The sequence below is a fragment of the Metopolophium dirhodum genome, chromosome 2, assembly GCF_019925205.1.
Source record: "Metopolophium dirhodum isolate CAU chromosome 2, ASM1992520v1, whole genome shotgun sequence".
Lineage (NCBI taxonomy): Eukaryota > Metazoa > Arthropoda > Insecta > Hemiptera > Aphididae > Metopolophium > Metopolophium dirhodum.
In genome coordinates, this window is record NC_083561.1 from 3,827,228 (window position 1) to 3,848,516 (window position 21,289).

General features: G+C 29.3%; 1 protein-coding gene across 4 annotated transcripts in view; it reads right to left on the minus strand.

Annotated features, from left to right (window-relative positions):
* The window catches only part of LOC132938461 (nitric oxide synthase, salivary gland), a 98,682-nt gene extending 79,733 nt beyond the window's left edge, over window positions 1-18,949 (minus strand). The window contains exons 1-2 of one of the 4 annotated variants that reach the window (XM_061005309.1): window positions 18,772-18,949; window positions 4,056-4,692 (exon numbers count right to left, since the gene is read on the minus strand). The gene's annotated coding sequence lies outside the window, so the exon portion shown is untranslated. Of the gene's footprint in view, window positions 1-4,055; window positions 6,759-18,771 lie in introns of those variants that run through there. The other 3 variants (XM_061005310.1, XM_061005311.1, XM_061005312.1) reach the window with 3 other exon arrangements.
* Between the last annotated feature and the right edge of the window lie 2,340 nt (window positions 18,950-21,289).

Sequence of the window (21,289 nt, forward strand, 5' to 3'; positions counted from 1 at the left end):
ATTGGAAATTGAAAATTCTACGGAAATAGTAAGAAGCTGTTGGTTTGCTTACAGAAAGCTTTTCTATGAAGTAATGCGTTTTTGATAATATTTACTTAATCGCTGTTAATTAAATTGTAAAATTATTTAAAAATTAAAATTATATAGTCCATTTGAGCTTCAAATATGAACGAAAATTAAATGATTTTAGTCACAAGGCATTTATTATTAAAATTCCATAATAACTCATATGATTCATTTTTCTTAAGACAACTAAGTACTATAATATTTATTTACTTATGAATGTGTTAATAAATAGTAAGGACAAAAGCGTAATTTTAAAAACAATTTTTTTTTTAAATAAATATTTACAGCTTATTTATTACGGTAGGTGAGATTAGAACTAACCTTTGGTATATTGTATACATAATATTTACGTTAAAACCAACTATAGAAGGTAGATAGGTACACAGTATTGTTAGCGGAGAAACTATTAAAAAAACATCTATATTTTTATTACTATTTATAGATTTATAAACCGGACGTGATTGTTTGGATTCGCTAACCCAGATATTATACTAAGTGTTAAAATATACTTAAGATTTGTTACATATTATATTATAATATTATTAAATGTTGTGTTTAATATTAAACAACTAAAGTAAACAAGATAATTTTTGGTATTTTAACTTGTATTAATTTAAATGTATTATTTTTATTGAACGTGATATTTATAACACAATATTCAAGTTGAAACGAATCTGAAATTTAAGACCACCAAGTTGTATTATAAAAAATTGAGTTTATTAGGTTTATCAAGCACTGTCACGCTGATCATATTGACTTACTGTACTATTATCTTTCATAATGTTGAATGACAATTTATTACTATAGTCTATAAGTATAGACAATACATGTGTTCATTAAAAGTAGTATAAATAAAACTATATTGATTTATAATAAATATAATTAATGTATAAGTAGCTACATTTATATATTTATATTATTAAATCACGAATAACCACATCGATTGGAGAAACAAAAGAATCTGATTATAACAATATGTTATAAATAAATAATTCCAATAAATTGGAAAATGTTTTTTTCGGATTCATTGAAAAATATTTAATAGAAATTATTGCGATGCTTATTTTTTAAATTTCATTTGAGAATTTATTGTGTTTTCTGTTTCATCCAGATTCTTATCTCTGTATTTCAAAAAAAATAATATTTATATGTAAATACTATAATAATATAATAGGGCATTACCTGTTCAATAGTAGTAGGTAGCTATAAACATTGGAATATGTAATTTTAGACGTATTTAAATCATTATAAATGTAATTTAAACAATATTTAGTTTAAAAATTATTAATTTAATAATAATTATCATTTATAAAATTAATATTTTCTTTTGCATACCTACATACAAGAAATATTATAAAAAAAAAATAATAAAAAGTTATAATATTGTCAAACCAATACATCTCACTTGTGGCACAATGTAAATCGATGTGACGTCTACTGAGTATATTATTATTTATCATTATATGCTTATTATAAAGATGACCCTTAGTGATTGGTCTGACAGAATCTTTAAGCTCCTAACCACTACACTGGTTGTAGTTGTTAAGCCTTGGTAATAATATTGTGATATCCTGCAATTTAAGTTTAGTAAACTTTGGCAGTATAATTAATAAGCATACCAATAAAGCACTGCTAGCATAGATAAAAATAAAATTATATCTCAATTATAATATATAATATAGTTTTAATTTACATTACGAATAAAATCTTTTAAATTTCACATAAACTGTATGACATTTGTATTTTTATTGCCCCGCCGCTTTTTTTTTTTGGTATTTATTTTGTTTTAGTGTAATCATTTCAAGTATAACTTAATATTTAATATTTATCAATTATAATATTTTAGCTACAGATATAAGAGTTTTCAATATATTTTTGAACTCCTATATTTTAATTTACTGTCAATATTTTGTTTACAATCTTCTTGTGTTCTAAGAAATAAAAAAATAATAATGAAAATTAATCAGTAATTTAATTTTTGTAGTTTGGGCATCAACAACTGGAATTTTTGTTTTCTTATGAAATTGTTTTAATATTGTTGGTAGATTCCTAAAATCCAATATTATGTTCTTTAAAACTCGTTTTCGATATATTTGTCTCACACACATACACAGTGATATCAATGTATATTCTATATTAAAAGAACGGTCCCGTTAACTTACTGTACAAGAAAAAAAGAAAAATATACCTGCAATCAAATTGCTGGATAAAAACGTAACTATATTCTTCGTACATATTTAATTTTAAAACGAGTTCAAATTTTAGTAAAAAAAACTAATCATTTAACTACCCTGCGGGCACCAAACGACATATCAATACAATAAATTCGTGTGTAATGGTTTTTTTTTTTTTTTATTTTAGTCTTTTACACATTGCACATTTACATCGGCTACTATTTTAACACACCCGATCATATACCTAGCTCTATGCTTTCGATCAGATGGTTTAAAATTTAAATCGAAAATAACTGTCAACTTGTTGTGAAAAAACACCCGGGATAAAATGAAAAAACCAAACATTAACAGCAACGCCATATAAGGTCCAGTAGAACGAAAAATACCGCGGTGAAAAGCACGACGAGGGGGCGAGATGTCCGAATTCCTTCCTAGAAATCCCAACCAAGAGTAATTGAATAATGTTTTACTATTTTATCCTATATTAAACGTGATGGTTTTTTTTTTTTTCTTAAACGTTTTGTGTTTTATAACACAATGCGGCGTTTTATGAGACCAATTTAAATGGATATTTAATTATATTATTGTGATACATTGCATACGGCTATAGTGGATGAATACAATATTGTTGATCTATTAATGTTTTATTTATCAAACAAATGGTAGTTGTTTTTTTTTTTTTTTTACAGTAAGTGCCTAGTTAAAAATGGTCATAATAAAAATTCAAGCGTGTAATTTCGATTAAGATATTTCCATTTTATTTCAAACGTTTTATTAATCGTTATGTCACCGTTTAATATTTATAATAACAATATTAGGAACTAGAAATCAAGCGTTTCCATGGTTTTTATTGAGATTAATGAAAAAATTCTATTCACAGTACTCAAATAGATATTAAACCATAAAATAACATTTCTTATTTTTGGGCACATTATAATATAGGTATACCATTTTATATCTACTCGAACTAATAATTTAATTACTTACGTATAATATCATCTTATTATTTATTTAACCTTTAAAATTATTTGTCTTTTATTTTAAAACACATTTTGGTGGTCACAGAAACAATTAATTTTACTAAAACTGTTTTTATAATAATGTAATGTACGCATTGACAGTTTAATAACACTTCCTATCCATATTTGGTATTAACCACGGTGATTATTTTTAAATTAAATTATCCATCACCTCAAACTATATTTTAGCTTCTTAAACAATATTTTTTATATACTTTAGGCAAGTGTATAATAACAATAACTTTTACAAAATTTAAACTAGGTCTTATATTAATTTTCATCATGACGATATTTTTTCGTGATTAAAAAAAAAAAAAAAAACACTATCGTTGGCGTATAAATAATATCAAATAATGAAGTAATATAATTTTTGTATGCATTTAAAGTGTTATGTACGATAGTGATTCCATTAACCGCATCACGTAATGTATTTTATGGTCTCCAAAGCGTACGTATAGTATAGTATCATATAATATCATTAAAAGCATATTTAAAGTTTAGACAAAAATCGTGAAGTGGTAGGGAAGATACGCCTATCAACCACTACCCTACGCCAAACCGGAGTGCCACATTATAAAATATAATAATATTTCGCTCTTGTATACCTAGTTTTAAAAATGTTACTTAATAACAAATGAGTTAAACATGAGTTCGTCTACTAAAATAATAATAATAATAATCGAGCGGAGGCCTTCCGGGCTTTGACTATTATTACGGTGTCAATACAACGACATTATAATCCCATCATAGCTATTATTGTTAACATTAATTGTATGTATTAATTTAATATACTCACTTGCAATAATGCGATGACGACGATGAACTCTCGGGACGGCGACGACGGGCTACTCGGTGCGCGTCTCCTGGCCGTGGCCGACGGCTACTACGCGTGCGACTGTTATACTACGCGAGCTTCTTCTCGTCGGAACGAGAAAATCGCGATTTCGCACACTTTCGGCGGCAATTGATATTATAAAATCTGTATTGTCACGTGATAATGTCACGACGATAACGATTTCGTCGTCGTCGTCTCGCGTTGTAAAGTCGTCGCGACGACACGACGGCTCTGGATGCTCGTGTTTCTGTACGACGATATTGTAATATCGTGTTGTATATATATTATGGTCTGGCCGGCAGGGATCGCGTGGAAGCCGAAAAGGGAAAAATCTCAGGTGAAAAACAAAAACCACTACGATCGGATCCGGAGGAGGAGCACGCTGCAATAATAATATTTTGTCGTCGTCGTCGTCGTCGTCGTCGCTGCCTCCGCGTACAAGTCTACTGCCGACGCGTTCCGTGTCGGAAGCCTCGCGAGACGTGCACGCCGCGTTCGCCCGCCACTTTTTAACGGCCACGCGCGCCGCCCGGCGGTCGGCCAATGGCGCGCGCGCCACCGTCTCGCGGTGACGCCGTCGACGTTATCATCGCGATTCCTATGACAAAACAACGATAATAATATTATACCGGTGGGTTATGTGGGTGTAATAGCCCCGCGGTCCGTATACGCGCACGATGTCTGTACAGGCATCAATAATACCTACTGTTTCGTGTGTACTGGATGGGTCGCCACGATATTTTGACCGTTCGACCGACACGCGAAAACCGAGAGAACCCGGTCTCGGGGCCGTGTGCCGGTATGATACCCATATTGTGTACTTCGAATAATTCGCAAAGTTTTTTGTCCGCAGCTGAACGTGAAATTATTTTCTGCTGCGAGTGCCACGTGCAAAGTACGGCCGTAAGAAAATAAAGAGAAAAAGGCGTCCGTCCGACTAATAGCAGCGTTCGAGACCGCCGCGGTTTCTCTGTATCGGGCCCGGTAGAGGTTTAATGGTAAACGATGTGCATAATACACAGATAGGTACGGAGAATATCGCGAGCCGACGACGCGCACCCACATCGGGCTACGTGCCAATCCAAAGTCAGATGGGACCTATATATGGTTGAGTGCCGCACCGCGTGTTACGAATGTTTGAGGTTCGGAAACTGGTTAATTTGGGTACCTTTTACTAATAATGATTGAGGACACACAAACCCGATTCGTGACGTGCATCATATTTTAGAAAATTAAAAATGTAGGTAAATATTAACTCTCAAAGTCACTTCTGTATAATCCCACGTCAGTGACATTGTCGTAAAAAAGTGTATTCCTGTCTGAAAAACATAAATAAAAAATTTTAAAACATAACAATTTTATAATATCCTAAATTTACTGTTTTGTTTTCTGGGCTCATTCCCACACAAATCGGTTTGCTACCTTCCCACGAAAAAATTATGAATATGTGTGGTCGTTCTATCAATTATATTATACTTTTATACGATATCATACAAATTAGTAGGTGAAACAATAACTTATGATAATCGAAATTTTAGAATTTCACGCGAAATTACGTACCACCGAGTATACGCGCTTATTGAGTTATGGACCATGATTAATTACGATTTGAGACCCGGGAAAAAATTAATCGGTTTCATGACTTATGGGCGGCGTTTTGGTCGGACCCGGACATGTGGTCCGGATAGCACTAGCTGTGAATAAATTCGTCGCGTCTGATCGGCCGTATCGCGATCTGAGGTTCTCTCTCTCTCTCTCTCTCTCTCCGAAGGCCGACGACATCGCGAAAATATTCTTCACCCATTGCTGGTCACTCGAAAACGATTAATTTATCGTAAACGCATCGTTCATCGTTTATCGCGCGGACTGTATTATGCGACTGTTCGGTTTGCAGCCGCTCGCCGACTGTCGCGGTCGTCACTTCTGTAAGTCGTGTACGAAAAATTTCCTCCTTATAAAACATTATAATGTAAGAAATACACGTCTTCCCCCTCGTCGCGTTTTTACTGGTAACACGCGCATACCACGGAGTGGTCTCCGTTTACCGCCGCGAGACATTTTCTTACCGCCATACCTATACCGTGCAGGTTACCGCAAACCTGCACGACAGCTGCTGCAGCGGCTGTACTATTATAGTCTGTTGTTTTCATATATCTCATAAACATGGTCACATGGATAGGACATAACGTCTTATCAGTGATGAATGAAACTATACGAATTGAGGTCAAATACAATATTATGCCTACACTGAGTACCTATTAATTATCAATACATAGGTAGTTACATAATCGTTGTCATACAAAAATGTAAACAAACGGCCTCAAATTATTATCAGGACCGAAAAATACATAAGCCTCAATTATGAACGTCCCATCCATGTTTATAAGATCTATGGTTGTATTATACAAACTAATAACTGTTATGTCTGTATTGCTAACTACATGTTTTGCGTTACCATGGTCCAAACTCGCAGTTCGAACTTTGACGGTCCAATGATTGTCTGCAAGCGTCTTTATAGTCGAATTTTAATTTACCGTCGTGCGTAGGTAACTTGCATTTAGGTACGTACAACATTTAACATGTATATCTATTGGCGATTTAATTTCATTACGAAATTCTCTTGACTTTTGTTCGACAAAAGTTTGACATTTGATTTTTTTCTAGGTACACAATATCATCCTATTCAGCGTAGTATTTTACTAGTACATTATAATATTATTTATTTATTTAATATATTATGTACATAATATAATATCATTTTAATGGCCTTTCGATGCCACATTCAGATACACAACGACAGTAAAATGACATAGTTTAGTAAACGAACCTATATATGGTATGAAATTTATAACGACGAAAGAATATTTATTTAGAACAATGCAAGATTATACAGTAATAGCAACCTATAAAATATTTCATTTTTAACAAACTGTCCATTCCAGTTAAAATTTGATGATTTCTATTTTACTCGAAAGAAAAGTTTAATCTGAAATGGATTAGATACGTCACATTTATTTAGCTTACAATGATAGGTATTTAGTTGTAATATGTTATATTATTATAAAATAGCTTTGTGTAATTTTACAATTTAATTAGAGCATATTAGTGTTACTAATAATTTGACGATTTTGTCAGTTACTCATTTCGATTTGTAACATTGAGTTAGTTTTTGCTTTACAAACGTATATTTCGTTAAGTGCTGACCATTGTGTGTAGTATTCGCTTTAGTTACGAACAAATCGTGTGTCAACACTGGAGGTGGTCCATAGAGGAGGAGTAGTACAACTTTTCCCATAAAAATTATACAAAAAATATTTGCCCAGGTTTAAGTAAAATATAAAATATGGCAGCGACCCTAGAGTATATTATATTATTACAATGCAGATAATTTATTAAACGATTCTCTAATTTAAAATGGGGGATCGGCAAAATGTGTATGGCCGTCCACTGAGTTAACCCCAAACACATATATATATATATATATATATTATTATGCAAAAACACGTCAATGATGCGGGAATTTTTGTTAAAATTTAATTTTCGGTGAAACGGGCCAAAATCATATTATTATGTACTAGAGGAATTCCCTTGTTATAAAGCTCGGTAAAAATTGTACGAATACATTTCACAGAGGTGCACGGTATATTATTACGTATATTTTTGACTCAACACCGTGGTCGAATTGCGTTATTTTGATCACGTATAATATAATAATATTATTATTGTGATGGCGGCGTACATGCAGGCAGGTGCCCGGTAAACGTACCGAACACTCGACATTTGTGACCAATCCTTTGTACACGTATTTTACGATATAATAGATATTGCATTGCAGGACTGCCCGGTACATTGTGTAATATTATTATTGTTTGATGATCACCAATTCACATTGTCAGTTTTCGGCGGATTCTCCAACGAAAAAATGTCTTACAACTGTACGATTTCGAAGAATGTGTCATTCGTTCTTATAGAATCTACGAAACATGGATATAATTTGTCGGCGGTAAATTCAACGCAGGCGTTGCATTTGGGGCGATCGTCAGCATTTATTGTCATCATCAAATAAAATAAACTATCGAGCGGGACCTTTTTATATTGTGTTACCGCCAAGTGCCAACAGCCAAGTGAATAATTATTATACCAGACAACGTGATGGAAAATTAGTATAGTTTAATTGTTGATTTCATTAACATTGCCACGTGAGATCTGATCCAAATCTGTTTTTAAATTTCACAGCTATTATTGTTAGTGCATATTGAATCCTTGCCATTTATTCTCGTAAAATAATACCACAGCGATTGCTCCCACTGGCTTTTTAATCTAGGTCTGCCCCCGTATACTTTGTTTTGTTTTTTATCTTGCATATTTTTTTTAAGTATACTATTGGTTGATTTTTTTTTAAAGAAATAAAATATTTCAGTACGAGTTGACTTTATAATGTTCAAATAAGTAATGGTAAATCAATTTTCTTAAATTTTGTATATATTCCTATTTTTAACAAAAATTGAACACTCACAGTTCTAAAACACATGTTTAACATACTTAACCTAATTATTGCTTTATTTTTACAGCAATACTGGCGATTTCAAAAAACTTTAAAATTGATACATACTTACTATTAGTAGTTAGTACCTTTGCATATTTATTTCCATCGACCACTTTCCACAAAACAATACAATAGCGACACTTGAAAATAATTAATAGCTAATCGAGTTTTAGTTATTTTCAACATGACGTATACTCAGTAAATTATATAGGTAAGCTATTGTTTTTATTACTATTGTTATTATTATACATTATATAATATTACCTACCTATAGAGTAAGTTTGTAGTGATGTTTACGTACTGTTCAATTTTCAAACCAAACTAAACGGGGGGGGGGGGGGGGGGGGGTGTTTGGTGTGGTTTGAAAATCGAACTGACGAAATCAAAATCCGTACTGAATTTGATGAATAAACTATCAAAAACTAATACGGAATTTTGTTAGGCTGTAAATTAAATTGATTCATATATTTTGTCATAGTTTTATCGACATAATATATTTTTTATGTTCAATATCAGATTTGAGCAGTTTTTAATTATTTTAATACTGTGAATTACAATTTACAAGATCGGATCGGTATCAGAGTTCGTTAAATAAGAGAAAAAAAATTCCGTTCGGGTGCGGTTCGTCGTTTTAAAAATCAGGATTCGCGGCATAGCTATTAATAATGCGTTTTGTACAACGAACTGTATCGGATTTGGGGGGTGTGGGTGGACGTGGGTGCGGGAAACCCGGTGGTTGGCGCGGGTCGGCGTAGGTGTGTAGCGGTAGCAGTGGTTGGCAGCAGCCGTGTCATATATTATACCTACCATATTATTCCCGGTTGATTTTACGCGTCGAGCTGAACATAATAATAATATTATGACAACCACTTTGTATAGAACTGATTATGCGCGTACACATATCTAAAGATACCAATGAAGAATATTTTTGCTCCATCCTATAATTGGTTATTTGTGTTCACTATAATAATACATATTTGCTGTGAAAACATTAAACACTTTAATTATATAGTTTGTACATTTATGACAGTAAAATTGTTATCACATCAAAATAATATATTGTTTTCGATGCCATAATAGTGAAGACCCGAAGAACAATGGGTTTTTAAATCTTGCAACATTGGGTTTTTCGATCAATAAAACCATGATTTTAATATAATAGGTATTTATCTATTTTTATGCTAATGATATTTCGTATAATTGATGAAATTGATAGTTTGCGTGGGTATACATTAAATCCAATAGGACTCTTGCTAAATGATTTTAGCCCACCGCTCTTTAAGTGAGAACGCAGAATCCCGTCTTAAATATAATTTAATAAATATTAGTCTGAAAATATTAAGTTGCTGATGAAAGCTAACACTTAAACAAGTTCAATCTAAATTCTATATCATATATTATAACATCTATTCGACTTAGCTTTTAAATAACAAAATTATATAACTTGATTCACCTGTTCAGAATCTCCACCAATAAGTGTACGTACTGTGTATTAATGATTTGTTTAGATACATGCATTGCATGCAATTCCTCATTGATTATTAGGTTGTTTACCAATTTACGGTCTAAAATAAATATTCATATTTATTACAGTATGCAGTCTACAAATCAAAATCATTTTTGAAATAATTTCTTATAAAAATACGGTAGGTAATAAAAAATAATAATTAGGCTATAATTCAATATTTTTTTTTTTATAAATTCAATTATTTTAATACATATTGTTCACAATCAATTTCGTGTAATAAAAATAATTGGTGTACACTTTTTTCAAACCTCAATTGTTAAAAAAAATATATTATATACAATATATAATATCAACAAATGATTCTACTTGTATAATATATTTTAAATTAATATTAGATACTTACTACAATTTATATACCTATTTATAAATATTATATTGTTATGAGAAAAACAGGGGTGAATGAATATTTTATACTAAACGAAAACATCCGGTAAGTTAAGAAAGTTAAGCGAATATGGTAGGTTTCCCATTAAACTTATTACTTTATGTACTGAACAGTAAACACTATGTGTCTTACGAGTTAAATAAAGCTTAGTAAGTCTTTGGAGATACCCATGTTTAGTAGTCCATTATTATATGAAGAATTATAACGTATTCTTAATATATTTAAACTAAAATATGTATATTCCATTAGTCATTTAGGTATACTTGTACACAACTTGACACTTGTAGTTTGTTGTTCTTTATAAAAAAAAAAAAAAAAAATGAAAAAACATATTAAATATAATTAACTATATTTATTATAATATAACATAAAACATAATCGTTATGGATTTTAACCATTATCTAATTAAGTAGTACATTTTTGCATAATATTCATAATTTGAGATCATTAAAGAATATGCATATAAGTTTTACATTAAAATGTCTTATTTTTTTGTATTCTTTTATGGTATTGTTTTTAACAACATCGTATATACCAACATTTTTAAGTAGCTCTATTCATCAATTGGAATTGTGTTATATGTACGTGAAAGAAATATATTGTTTTATTTTTTTTTAGTATGGTACTTAATTGTGTATACAACTAAATGTTCAATCAACATTTTTTTTAAAATTTTAAAATTTTAAACAATTGTTATAACATGTGAATCACATTATAAATGTGAATAAATAATTTAGTTATTTTGTAGGTTTTAGAAAGAACAACATTCAACAATATACTCTCTCCTATCACCCAAATTTTGAACTCTTAAGTATTAAAAAATTACCAAAACTAATACAAACCGACTAAACCTAATTTTTTACTAGATGCTTAATAGCCAAATTTTGTGGTTTATTTTTACATAACTTAATAGAGTGCATTATTTTTTAATTAAAAATAATTATTTTTACAAACTGATTTTGATTAGGTATCTATATACTTACACCTATTATTTATTAATTTATCATAATTCATAATTGGCTCGAATACAGTAATAAGATACTTGTCATAACTATACCAGTAATATACAATATATATGCAATATATATTATAATATTTTTCAGTATTATATTATTATTATTTGTTTCTCAGAGTTCTATAGAACCAAATAATACATATAAATACGAATTACAATATAACTTTGTCAGGAGATTTAAGTTTCTAAAAAGTTTTCATAACATACTTTGTGTACCTACCTACCTAGTTAAAAACAGTGAGAATATAATTAAATGAATTGTTAGTTACGAATAACTTTTGAAATTTTGTTTTGATAATTAATTAAAAATAAAATATACCTTTTAGTGAATTAATTATAACATTTTAGTTTATATTTAAATAAAAAAAAGGGGGAAGTAGGTAACCCACTTTGCTGTACAGTAGGAGTCGAGTACCTCGTCATTAAGTACTAAGTAGGCACTGTAATGGGTGTGTTAAATTTGAATGCAATGATAAATCAAAATATTGTATACGATGAAAAAAGATTTTGAGAAAATACGGTCTAACTTTTGGTAACCAAGGTTACCAAAAAATTATTTTAATAACAATATTAACATTCAATATTTATTTATTTATTTATTTATTTATTTATATAAAAACAACGGGCCAAAGCCCTTTAACAAGGAAAGAAAAACATTACATATGAATTGGCACAATATGAAAACTAATAGACAAGTGATAATAATAAAAGTAAAAATAACAAGAAATACAAAGACAAAATATTAGTCTATAAAATAAATAATCAGGCACTATGATTTAAAAATAACAAAGTTTTAGCTTTAAATACTTGACGAGGCAAAATGAAAAAATCTAAGACTACGGAGATTCTATTGGCGTTAAAAATGAATTTTTTCCACTATTTGTACTAAAATTAGGTGTATGGAACAAATCAGAATTACGTGTATACCTACTAGAGATTCTAGATCCAATTAAATTTAAAATAGCTGGGCAGTTTATATTATTATTTACAATATCATAGACAAACATTATATCTATTAAATCACGTCTGGTGTTAAGAAAGTCAATACCTATAGAGTCTTGAACCAAAAGGAAAGAGTCTCTGAATATAGTACAATGAGTAAAAAAGGCAACTCTTTTCAGAAATTTATACTGAATATTATTAAGCTCGTTTGAGTTAAGTAGAATAATTATTAGACCAAATTAAAGAGCCATATTCTAGGTTTTATCTAACTAAATAAGTATACAAGTTTTTTAAACGTATAGGGTTTTTAAAGTCCTTTGTATTTCTAGTAATAAAACCCAACATTTTATACGCCTTATTTATGTTTTTTTTGACAGTTGCCATATTTTTTTTTTAGTTTTTCCTATCTATTTAAGAGGTACTGATAAATTTCAATTTTGATCTCCTAAAAGGAAAATACTAAATAGATCCAATTTTATATGAACAACCTACGTCAAATTTTATTTTTTCTACTGCAAAAGGAGTCTTTAGCCAAAGAAATCAAAAAAAAAAAATAAAAATAAAAATATCTCGTTGTAAAACCAATACATTTTTTCGTTAGAATCTAAAATTGAAAACCTATTAGTGACCCTTTCTTTAGTTGAAATTAACTACGATGAGTTTCTTTGAATATCTAATAAGTATGAAACCAAATTAAATGATATCATACAATTATTAATTAAATTGCAAGTCTAATATAGGATACATCGATAATATTATAAGATTACCATCCGATGATAAATATTGTTAATGAAAATGGTTTACATCACTAAGTAAAGTGAGCCAAATACGACATAAAACTGTATTATCTATCTGGTAAGTTGACCATATAGTTACTGACTACTGTATAGTCGTATAGACAGTTCTTTATATTTTTGAACCAATGACCACTTTTAAATTTTGTAAATTAATAAAATAATATACTGTGCCTGTAGTACAATAATTTCTTCCTTAATATTCAAAGAAGGCCATTTCGTAAATGTTGATAAAGTTATACGACATATTATACATTTTACATAATATTAATTTATATAATAAGGTCTACCTATACTACTATCGTAGCTCACAACGATAAGCTCTGCATAATTAATGGTTGTGTATGAGTTGAAATCATTAAACAAGTGGTAAGAAGTATATTTAGCCGGAAAAGAGAGACAGTTATTTTTTACCTATTAAGTGTTTTGCTGATACACTGTTTTTCGTCATTATTAATTACTCTTATAGTACGTCACAAACAAAATATTAAAGTTTTGTTTGGAGAACCGCCAACTAGTAAACGTGAAACAAATAGAAAATAACTCTCAGAAACGCTTAGCTAAGAAATAATGCCTGAGAAATATTTGAAGCTATAAATTAACTGTTTATTTAAGTTAGGTACCTTTACAGTGTATACAATGAACTTTGATGTGCTGTATATATTTTTTTGACTTTTAACAATAAGTAGGTACAGTATTTTGAAACCTACAATATTATTGGGAATTTGATGTTTGCATAAAAATAAAAATTGTACAGCGAAATTTAGTATATACCCTAGGATACATTGTGTCATCATTGTAGATGTATAATGACAATTGGATTTTTAAACACATTTTTCAATAAAAAATTTAATAACTTAATCAAATATGATTTTTCTAAACATTACATACCTAAGTAACTGTTTATCGTCTGTATTCGTATTCAATTTATTTATATATTCCTCACAATGCTAATTTGTTGTCCATTGTAATTTTGGTTAGTAAATACTTACTGTCAATAAAGTTGGTAAACTTAATCTTAAGGAATAAACGTCGTTATTTAAAATTATTCTGAAAGAGGTGTTTCGAAATATAAAAGTTATTCTAAACAATCTAAAGTCTATTATACTGTGGTTAGGTTATGTAGTGAATGTTATTTTGCTTTTATGAAGATGTTTTTATTTTTATTAGGTACGTGCTTTTTTGTACGATATACTTTTTTTTATGCATTGATAGTTGTAGTTTTTCAGAAATATGCAATGTAATATTAAAAGATAAGGCGATATTCCGGTTTAAAGATATTTTTTTTTTCAGTAAAAATGTATTATTTATTTTTTTGTATCTGTTTTTACCTATACAAGTAAAGCGATTATGTTGATTTATTTATATTTATTTTAGTATAAAATACTAATGAATTGTAAAGTAATAACAACTTATAGAAGCAGTCAGTTGGTACTGTGAGTCTATATACTACTAAAGGTCAAGGCTGTGCTAAGCATAATTTTATATTTTTTTTTAATAAATACTAAAAAAAATGTTGAAACAATTTAACCTGGACACCAGTGATACCACCCTCTTGAATATTATGCCAATGATACTACCTAGTATGTAAAATAGAAATTCCACATTGCATAAGACAGTGTATTATTATTATAAATGTAAACATTAATGATTATTGATTTTAAGCTTTTCACTTTTAAGCTTAGCAGCAGATACACTAACATTTAAAATTTTAAAAAAGTTTAAAAGTTATAATTTGTATAGATACTTACCTACTTTCTAAACTATATAAAGAATTTGGTACAAAACGGGTACCTTCTAAATTTCACCGTCTTTTTTAGTTATTCAATATATTATCGATAAGTATACTGGGAATTTGAAAAATAACCTATATAAAGTACCATCTGTGCAGCCCGTTTTTTAATCGATATAGGGGCATTATGAAACTTTTGGTGCACTCTTTTCTATCAAAAAACGTGTTCACTAAAAAAAAAAAAAAAATACCGTTGTAAATCAATATTTTCTGCTCTGTACTGGATTTAAAATGTAACGAATTTCTAAAACGTATTAAAAGGTAAAAACTCAATGCTGTAATATTTTTGGCAATATATAACTTTTCAATGTTTTGTATACGGTATAAATCTATTATATTTTAGTATGTAGGTACATATAAGTAGTTTTAATAGGTATGTAAACATTAATACGACTTCGTTCCATTAGTAAGTGTCGAAAGAACTATTATTTCAATATATACCTTCTCTGGCTAGTGTACCTAGTTATTGTTCTTATCACTTATTCTATCCTTCAAATAAGAGAAGGACAACTCAAAGTTACTAGAGGGCCGGTTTTTATATCTTTAAAATCTAACAGGTCCAAGCACAAAAAAAATAAATGTCATTAAAAATAACTATTAATAATTAGCATGTGTTTCGTATAATTTTTTTGCAATTTGTTTAATGTGTATTTAAAGGATGAGTGGGTGCGAATGATATCGCAGTGAAATCAACTTGTATTTCTGAAATGGAAACACGAACTAGATGATAAAATGTCTCATCTGTTAAACGATTTCTTTCTTATAATTTGATATGCTTTATATTAGAAAATGTATATTCACAAGCCCGACAAATGTGAGTTGTCTCAAACAATGATAAAATTTTCCAAAATCTCGTAAAAGTGGATATTTTTCAACAGGTTATATTTTCCAAAACCAGACATGAATCTCTTTTGCAGACAAAAATGCATCGGTTTGCAACTCGCATAATTCAAATTGAAGTTAAGCATCTTGATTTTAAATTTAAACTGTCATAGGGTTTATTAAACAAATTGATTTGAGGACGCATATTAGTTTGACTTCTTAAAATTTTCTTTCGAATTCTACAATTAGTTTAAGTGGGTAATGCAATGTTCAAAATTAAACTCGATATCAATTATATTTTTAGATCTTCACAACATGGAAAATGTATTAATTTCTTTTCAACAATTACATTTTGAAAAACTACCATTTTTTTCTGAATCCATCTAAAAACCCAATATTTTGAGAAATAATTTGTATTTTACTTTTAAGTTGTAAATTAGTTTATATTTTAAATGTTGAGAAATATAAAGCACGGATCGGAGAAAAAAGGTACGCGGGCGGAATACGGCTCGCGGGCCGCCATCAGTTGCACATCTCTGCCTTAAATTATGAAATAGAATTATAGCACTATGAAAACTCATTTAATGAACAAAAAATAATAAATATCTAACAATTCATACCTGTTTGGGGTGCATATTATTATTTAATGTATTCGGTAGGTAGGTAGGTAGGTTTTAGGCATATGAATGTCGGCAATCCACATGGCAACTATATACAAACTATATATTATTATAATATATTCATGTAGTAGGTATAAAACGGTGTATCAAATAACTATATATTTTAATACATGCTCATTAAATGTATACGATATATTTTTGAAGCCTTCATGGTGTGTGTCTGATGATTTATAGTGTACGTTTTGTAACATGCCACTGTATCGTACTGTAGTGGATGTTTTCATACGTACCTATGTATTAATTTAACAATATATTATATATTATATTGATTTTAATGAAAAAACTGATCGGTTTTATAATAATAGTTATTCCCTCACAAATTATAACATTCAAATCTGAAATACATAATAAATTACCGATATTATTATGACTACGTGACTTTAGTACTTTACAACTCACTTCACTAGTGACTTTCAATGAGTACCTATACCTAGCTGATTTTACCATTGTCTATTGGTATATTATAAAAATAAGATAATACGCTTTTACGTCATTGTAGTGATCGTTAATATATTATAATATGTAAAGACATTTACTTAAGACGATAATCATCCGTTGATAGAGCTCAATTATATTCTAAGATGGTTAAGATTCATGGATTTAATAATTGGTACTCTAAGTTTAAAAAACAAGTTTAATAATATAATATTACATAGTTTAGTATGGAAAAAATTAACAAATAACTTAAACGCTTAAAGTTTTGTATTATGTACAATACCTATATTCCAAAATATGAAGCAAATCATTTTTAAGTACTGAATTAACACTATAATAAATTAAGGATGATAGTAATATGATTATTAAATACCTAATAAGTTGAACAATTAAGACAAAATCGCGTAAGAAATTATCCAAATGACTTAAATTTTGACAATGAGTATTCCGTTGGAAGTTTCAAACGTAACAATACAAACTGAATTTAAATTTGAATTCATATAACGACATTTCTGTATAAGACATCCAAACAAGTCGTGTGAATGTAAAAAAATAGCTGAATTTACTTTCTTTATTGTTGACATTTTAGATTTGCATGACATGATGGACCACAAAAGTGTTAGTGCTTTTAAAGGATTTGGTGACTACTCATTGTATTCTGTGAAATCTGTTTTGCACGAAATAAATATTTCATTCAACAAACATGTAAACACATACAAGACATGAAATGTTTATTGTTTTTCATATAGTTTTCACCTGTTGAACAAGAGTTATAAACAGTCGGTGAATAATTAAGCTGTTGTCACGTCAGGGTCTAAAATTGTGTGCAGCAGCACACACTATGTGCAGTAGCTAATATTAAATGTGCAGTAGCAAATTTAAAAGTGTGCAGTACTTATTTTCGGCTCTTATAAGTTTTTATTTGATTAATATTCAATATTGTTTATTGAAAGTTACCAATCAAAATATTGTATTTGTTTGAAATCCTTAACAGTAACTACACCATATTCTGGGCGGATTATAATAATATAATAAGTATATTAACCTAAGCTATTTCGTGTTTAACTCTAAAATGTTTAGTCATATAGCCATAGCGTGGACTTTTATAGAAGATTGTCTTAGATTGTATATATTATAACTAATTATTAATAAATAACAAAAACAACTATGCAATGAAGTTATAATATGTCGCATGTGCATTACTAGGTCTATGTTAATTATTTAAAAATATTTTGGTGTGTAATTAGATGTGCAGTAGCAAAATATCTTAATTTTAGGCCCTGTGACACGTTAGCTAATAGTACTAGTACTTATAATAAAACAATTTATATCATTATAGTATAATAATAGTATGATATTAGTATAAACTTTTAAAAGAATTTTTATTATTTATTATTATAAATTATAATTAATAAAATATTTTTAAACGTTCTGTATTCAAAATAAAATATAAAAGTAAGTACTATTTGAATTATTTTTTTTCATGAATTCAATTTGTAGACTTATATAATATGACACGATACCGTCAAATTCAACACTATTATATTTAGCAGTACATTATTTACTTTACTGAATTCGAATTAGTTCAAACGGAAATAGTTTAATACCGAAACCGTTAATAAACCAACACAAATATTTTCCTTTATATTTAATTCGAGTACAAACAGTTGAGAAATTCTTTCTCTTTCGATGTATTTCCATTCCATATATTTTATTATTTACTTCTTATTTTGGTTACCTATGTAAAATCTTTTTCGGTACATGCACGTCGAATTAAACTGGCTTCCGAGTGAAATCTGACCTTAAAAATATATTGATATTACTTTAACCACGTTACGATCATAAAAAAAAACGTTACACACATTTTATATTTTGTTTATTTCAAAATAAAATAATGGCGTTTGCAGACGTACCGAACTCACTGAACTCATCTGTAAAACTAAAGTGAACCCATCTGTAAAGCCTTACCGGTATAATAATAATATATAATAATATAAATTGCGATTCCATACGTAAATGTGTGTGTGTAGTAGATACCTACTGCAGTTAACCTTTCCGATTGCAATAATAATTATATAATAAAACAGGTATTTATACGTCCTATCTTTGTCTGAATCATTTGAAAAATTTTGAAATACCGTATGAACGTATTATAATTTATAAACACGGTTACTTTGATTTGAACGTACCTATATACCTATACGTATTATACGCATAGTATTTCATGTATAGCCGACAATTTGTTTTGGAAAAAAACATCGAGCGCTGAACTTCATTGCGCAATCACCTTATAACATTCATTGGTCGAGTGCAGGTGCCCGGTAGGTAAAAATATATTATATATTTAAAGGGATCTTATCCATGTAGCATAGAATTTAAATAATAATTGCCGTTTCTAATAAATAATAATTAAAAATATTATAACGTGTTGTCAAATGTACATATTATCGTTTGCGTAGGCGCCCATTGACGTTGTAGGTACCTAACTGTTTCCGAAACGCATTTATTTTGTATTGGTCGTTCGCATAGTATACTGTCACTCTTGCACGTTCATTTACCAGCCAATTTGGATGAGCGGAGACCAACCGGTCGTTTTTTCATAATACTCAAACACACTACGACTACACCTCGACATTTTGATATTAAAATTAAATTGATCTTAACTTATAATAATAATATATTTCATGCAACCCCTTTTGTGTTGTTATACACGATGGCTGATTAATTGAATAGTGGACCAACATTTTGCACAGGGTTATCCTTATGCCACTCCATTCCGATTATATATTACCTACTTAAAATACTTATAACTAAAGCTCGGGCTTACACGAAAATGCATATTTTAATACATTTGACCTAGAACGACTCTGATCAAAAATATATATGTTTTGTGTACTTTTAGATGATTTTAATGCTAACATTTATACTTGAGAATAAGCTCTTTTATAAAATAATAGAAATTTTAAAATTTAGTACCTCCTGTATTTGAATTTTATAACTTTAATTCTATGTTTTTTTTAGAACTATAGGCGAGTTTACGAGTGCCTATACTGTCAAAAAAATATGGACATTCTATATAAAAAAAAAGATATATATTATTGCATATTAATATGTCTGTGACCAGTACTACATCCAAAATTGATTAAACTACTCGTTTGAAGTTCTATTTTTATGTATCGAAATTCTCAGAAAAGTATTTTCTTAAGAATGCTTTAGAAAAAATGTACGCTGTCATTCAAAAAAGTAAAAGTGAAACAATAAAAACAATATAACAACGTATAACTTTTTATCAAAAATTTTGTTTTTTTTGTTACTTAAAATTATGTATTTTACATTCCAAACCTTCATCATTTTGAAGATAATGAATGTTTACTGTTTAAAGAATCAATCCCTTTATTTCCAAATTTGCAATCATATTATATAGTGTTGAACTGAAGCCATATATTATAACCTGCCTAGTTTATTAATTATACTCCAATGTGCGCAATATAATCTCAAAAATACTGTGAAATATAGTTGTTTTGGGTTTATACTCAACTACGCACGGATAGGCGTCCTCGGGGGCGGATCCAGAGTTAGAAAACTGTGGGTCAGGACATTTTAAGGGACCACTTATTAAAACCAGATCAGAAAGCTATACTTGTGTACTATAGGTATATAAAACAAAAAATTAGCTTATACTGTATGTTTGTCTATTCGAGAGTCCAAGTGTCCAACTACCCAAGATCTGAAAAGAGGCCAATTTGATCAGCAAATATTAACCGTGGGTCAGCTTACCTCCTGACTCCACCCCTCCCCCTAGATCCGCCACTGGGTGTCCTTGAATATTGTACCGAGGATGGTCGTCCGTTATGTCGGCGTAGACATTGTCAAAGATAATTACAATATTTTCTGGGGGGAAAAATGATATGATAATAATTTAGTATTCTACTGTCTGATCGAATGCAACTAAATATAATTCTTTTATTTCGGTTTTACTAAACGGTTATTATAGTAATAAGACACATTCGACACAAAATTCATAGATTTTTTTTTAATAATGACCGTTTTTTATGAGTAGATTATGGGAAAGCAAATGTAAATACACTTTTTAAAACACTTTCACGACACTTCAATATAATTATGGTTGGTGGGAGAAGAACGATTCCGGTAAAATTCGGTTATTTATGCTTTTATAGTAATATAATACTTTTATGTTAATGCGCCAATACTAATTAAAAGTGAAAAATATGCGCCTATATGAAGCGAAATATGAT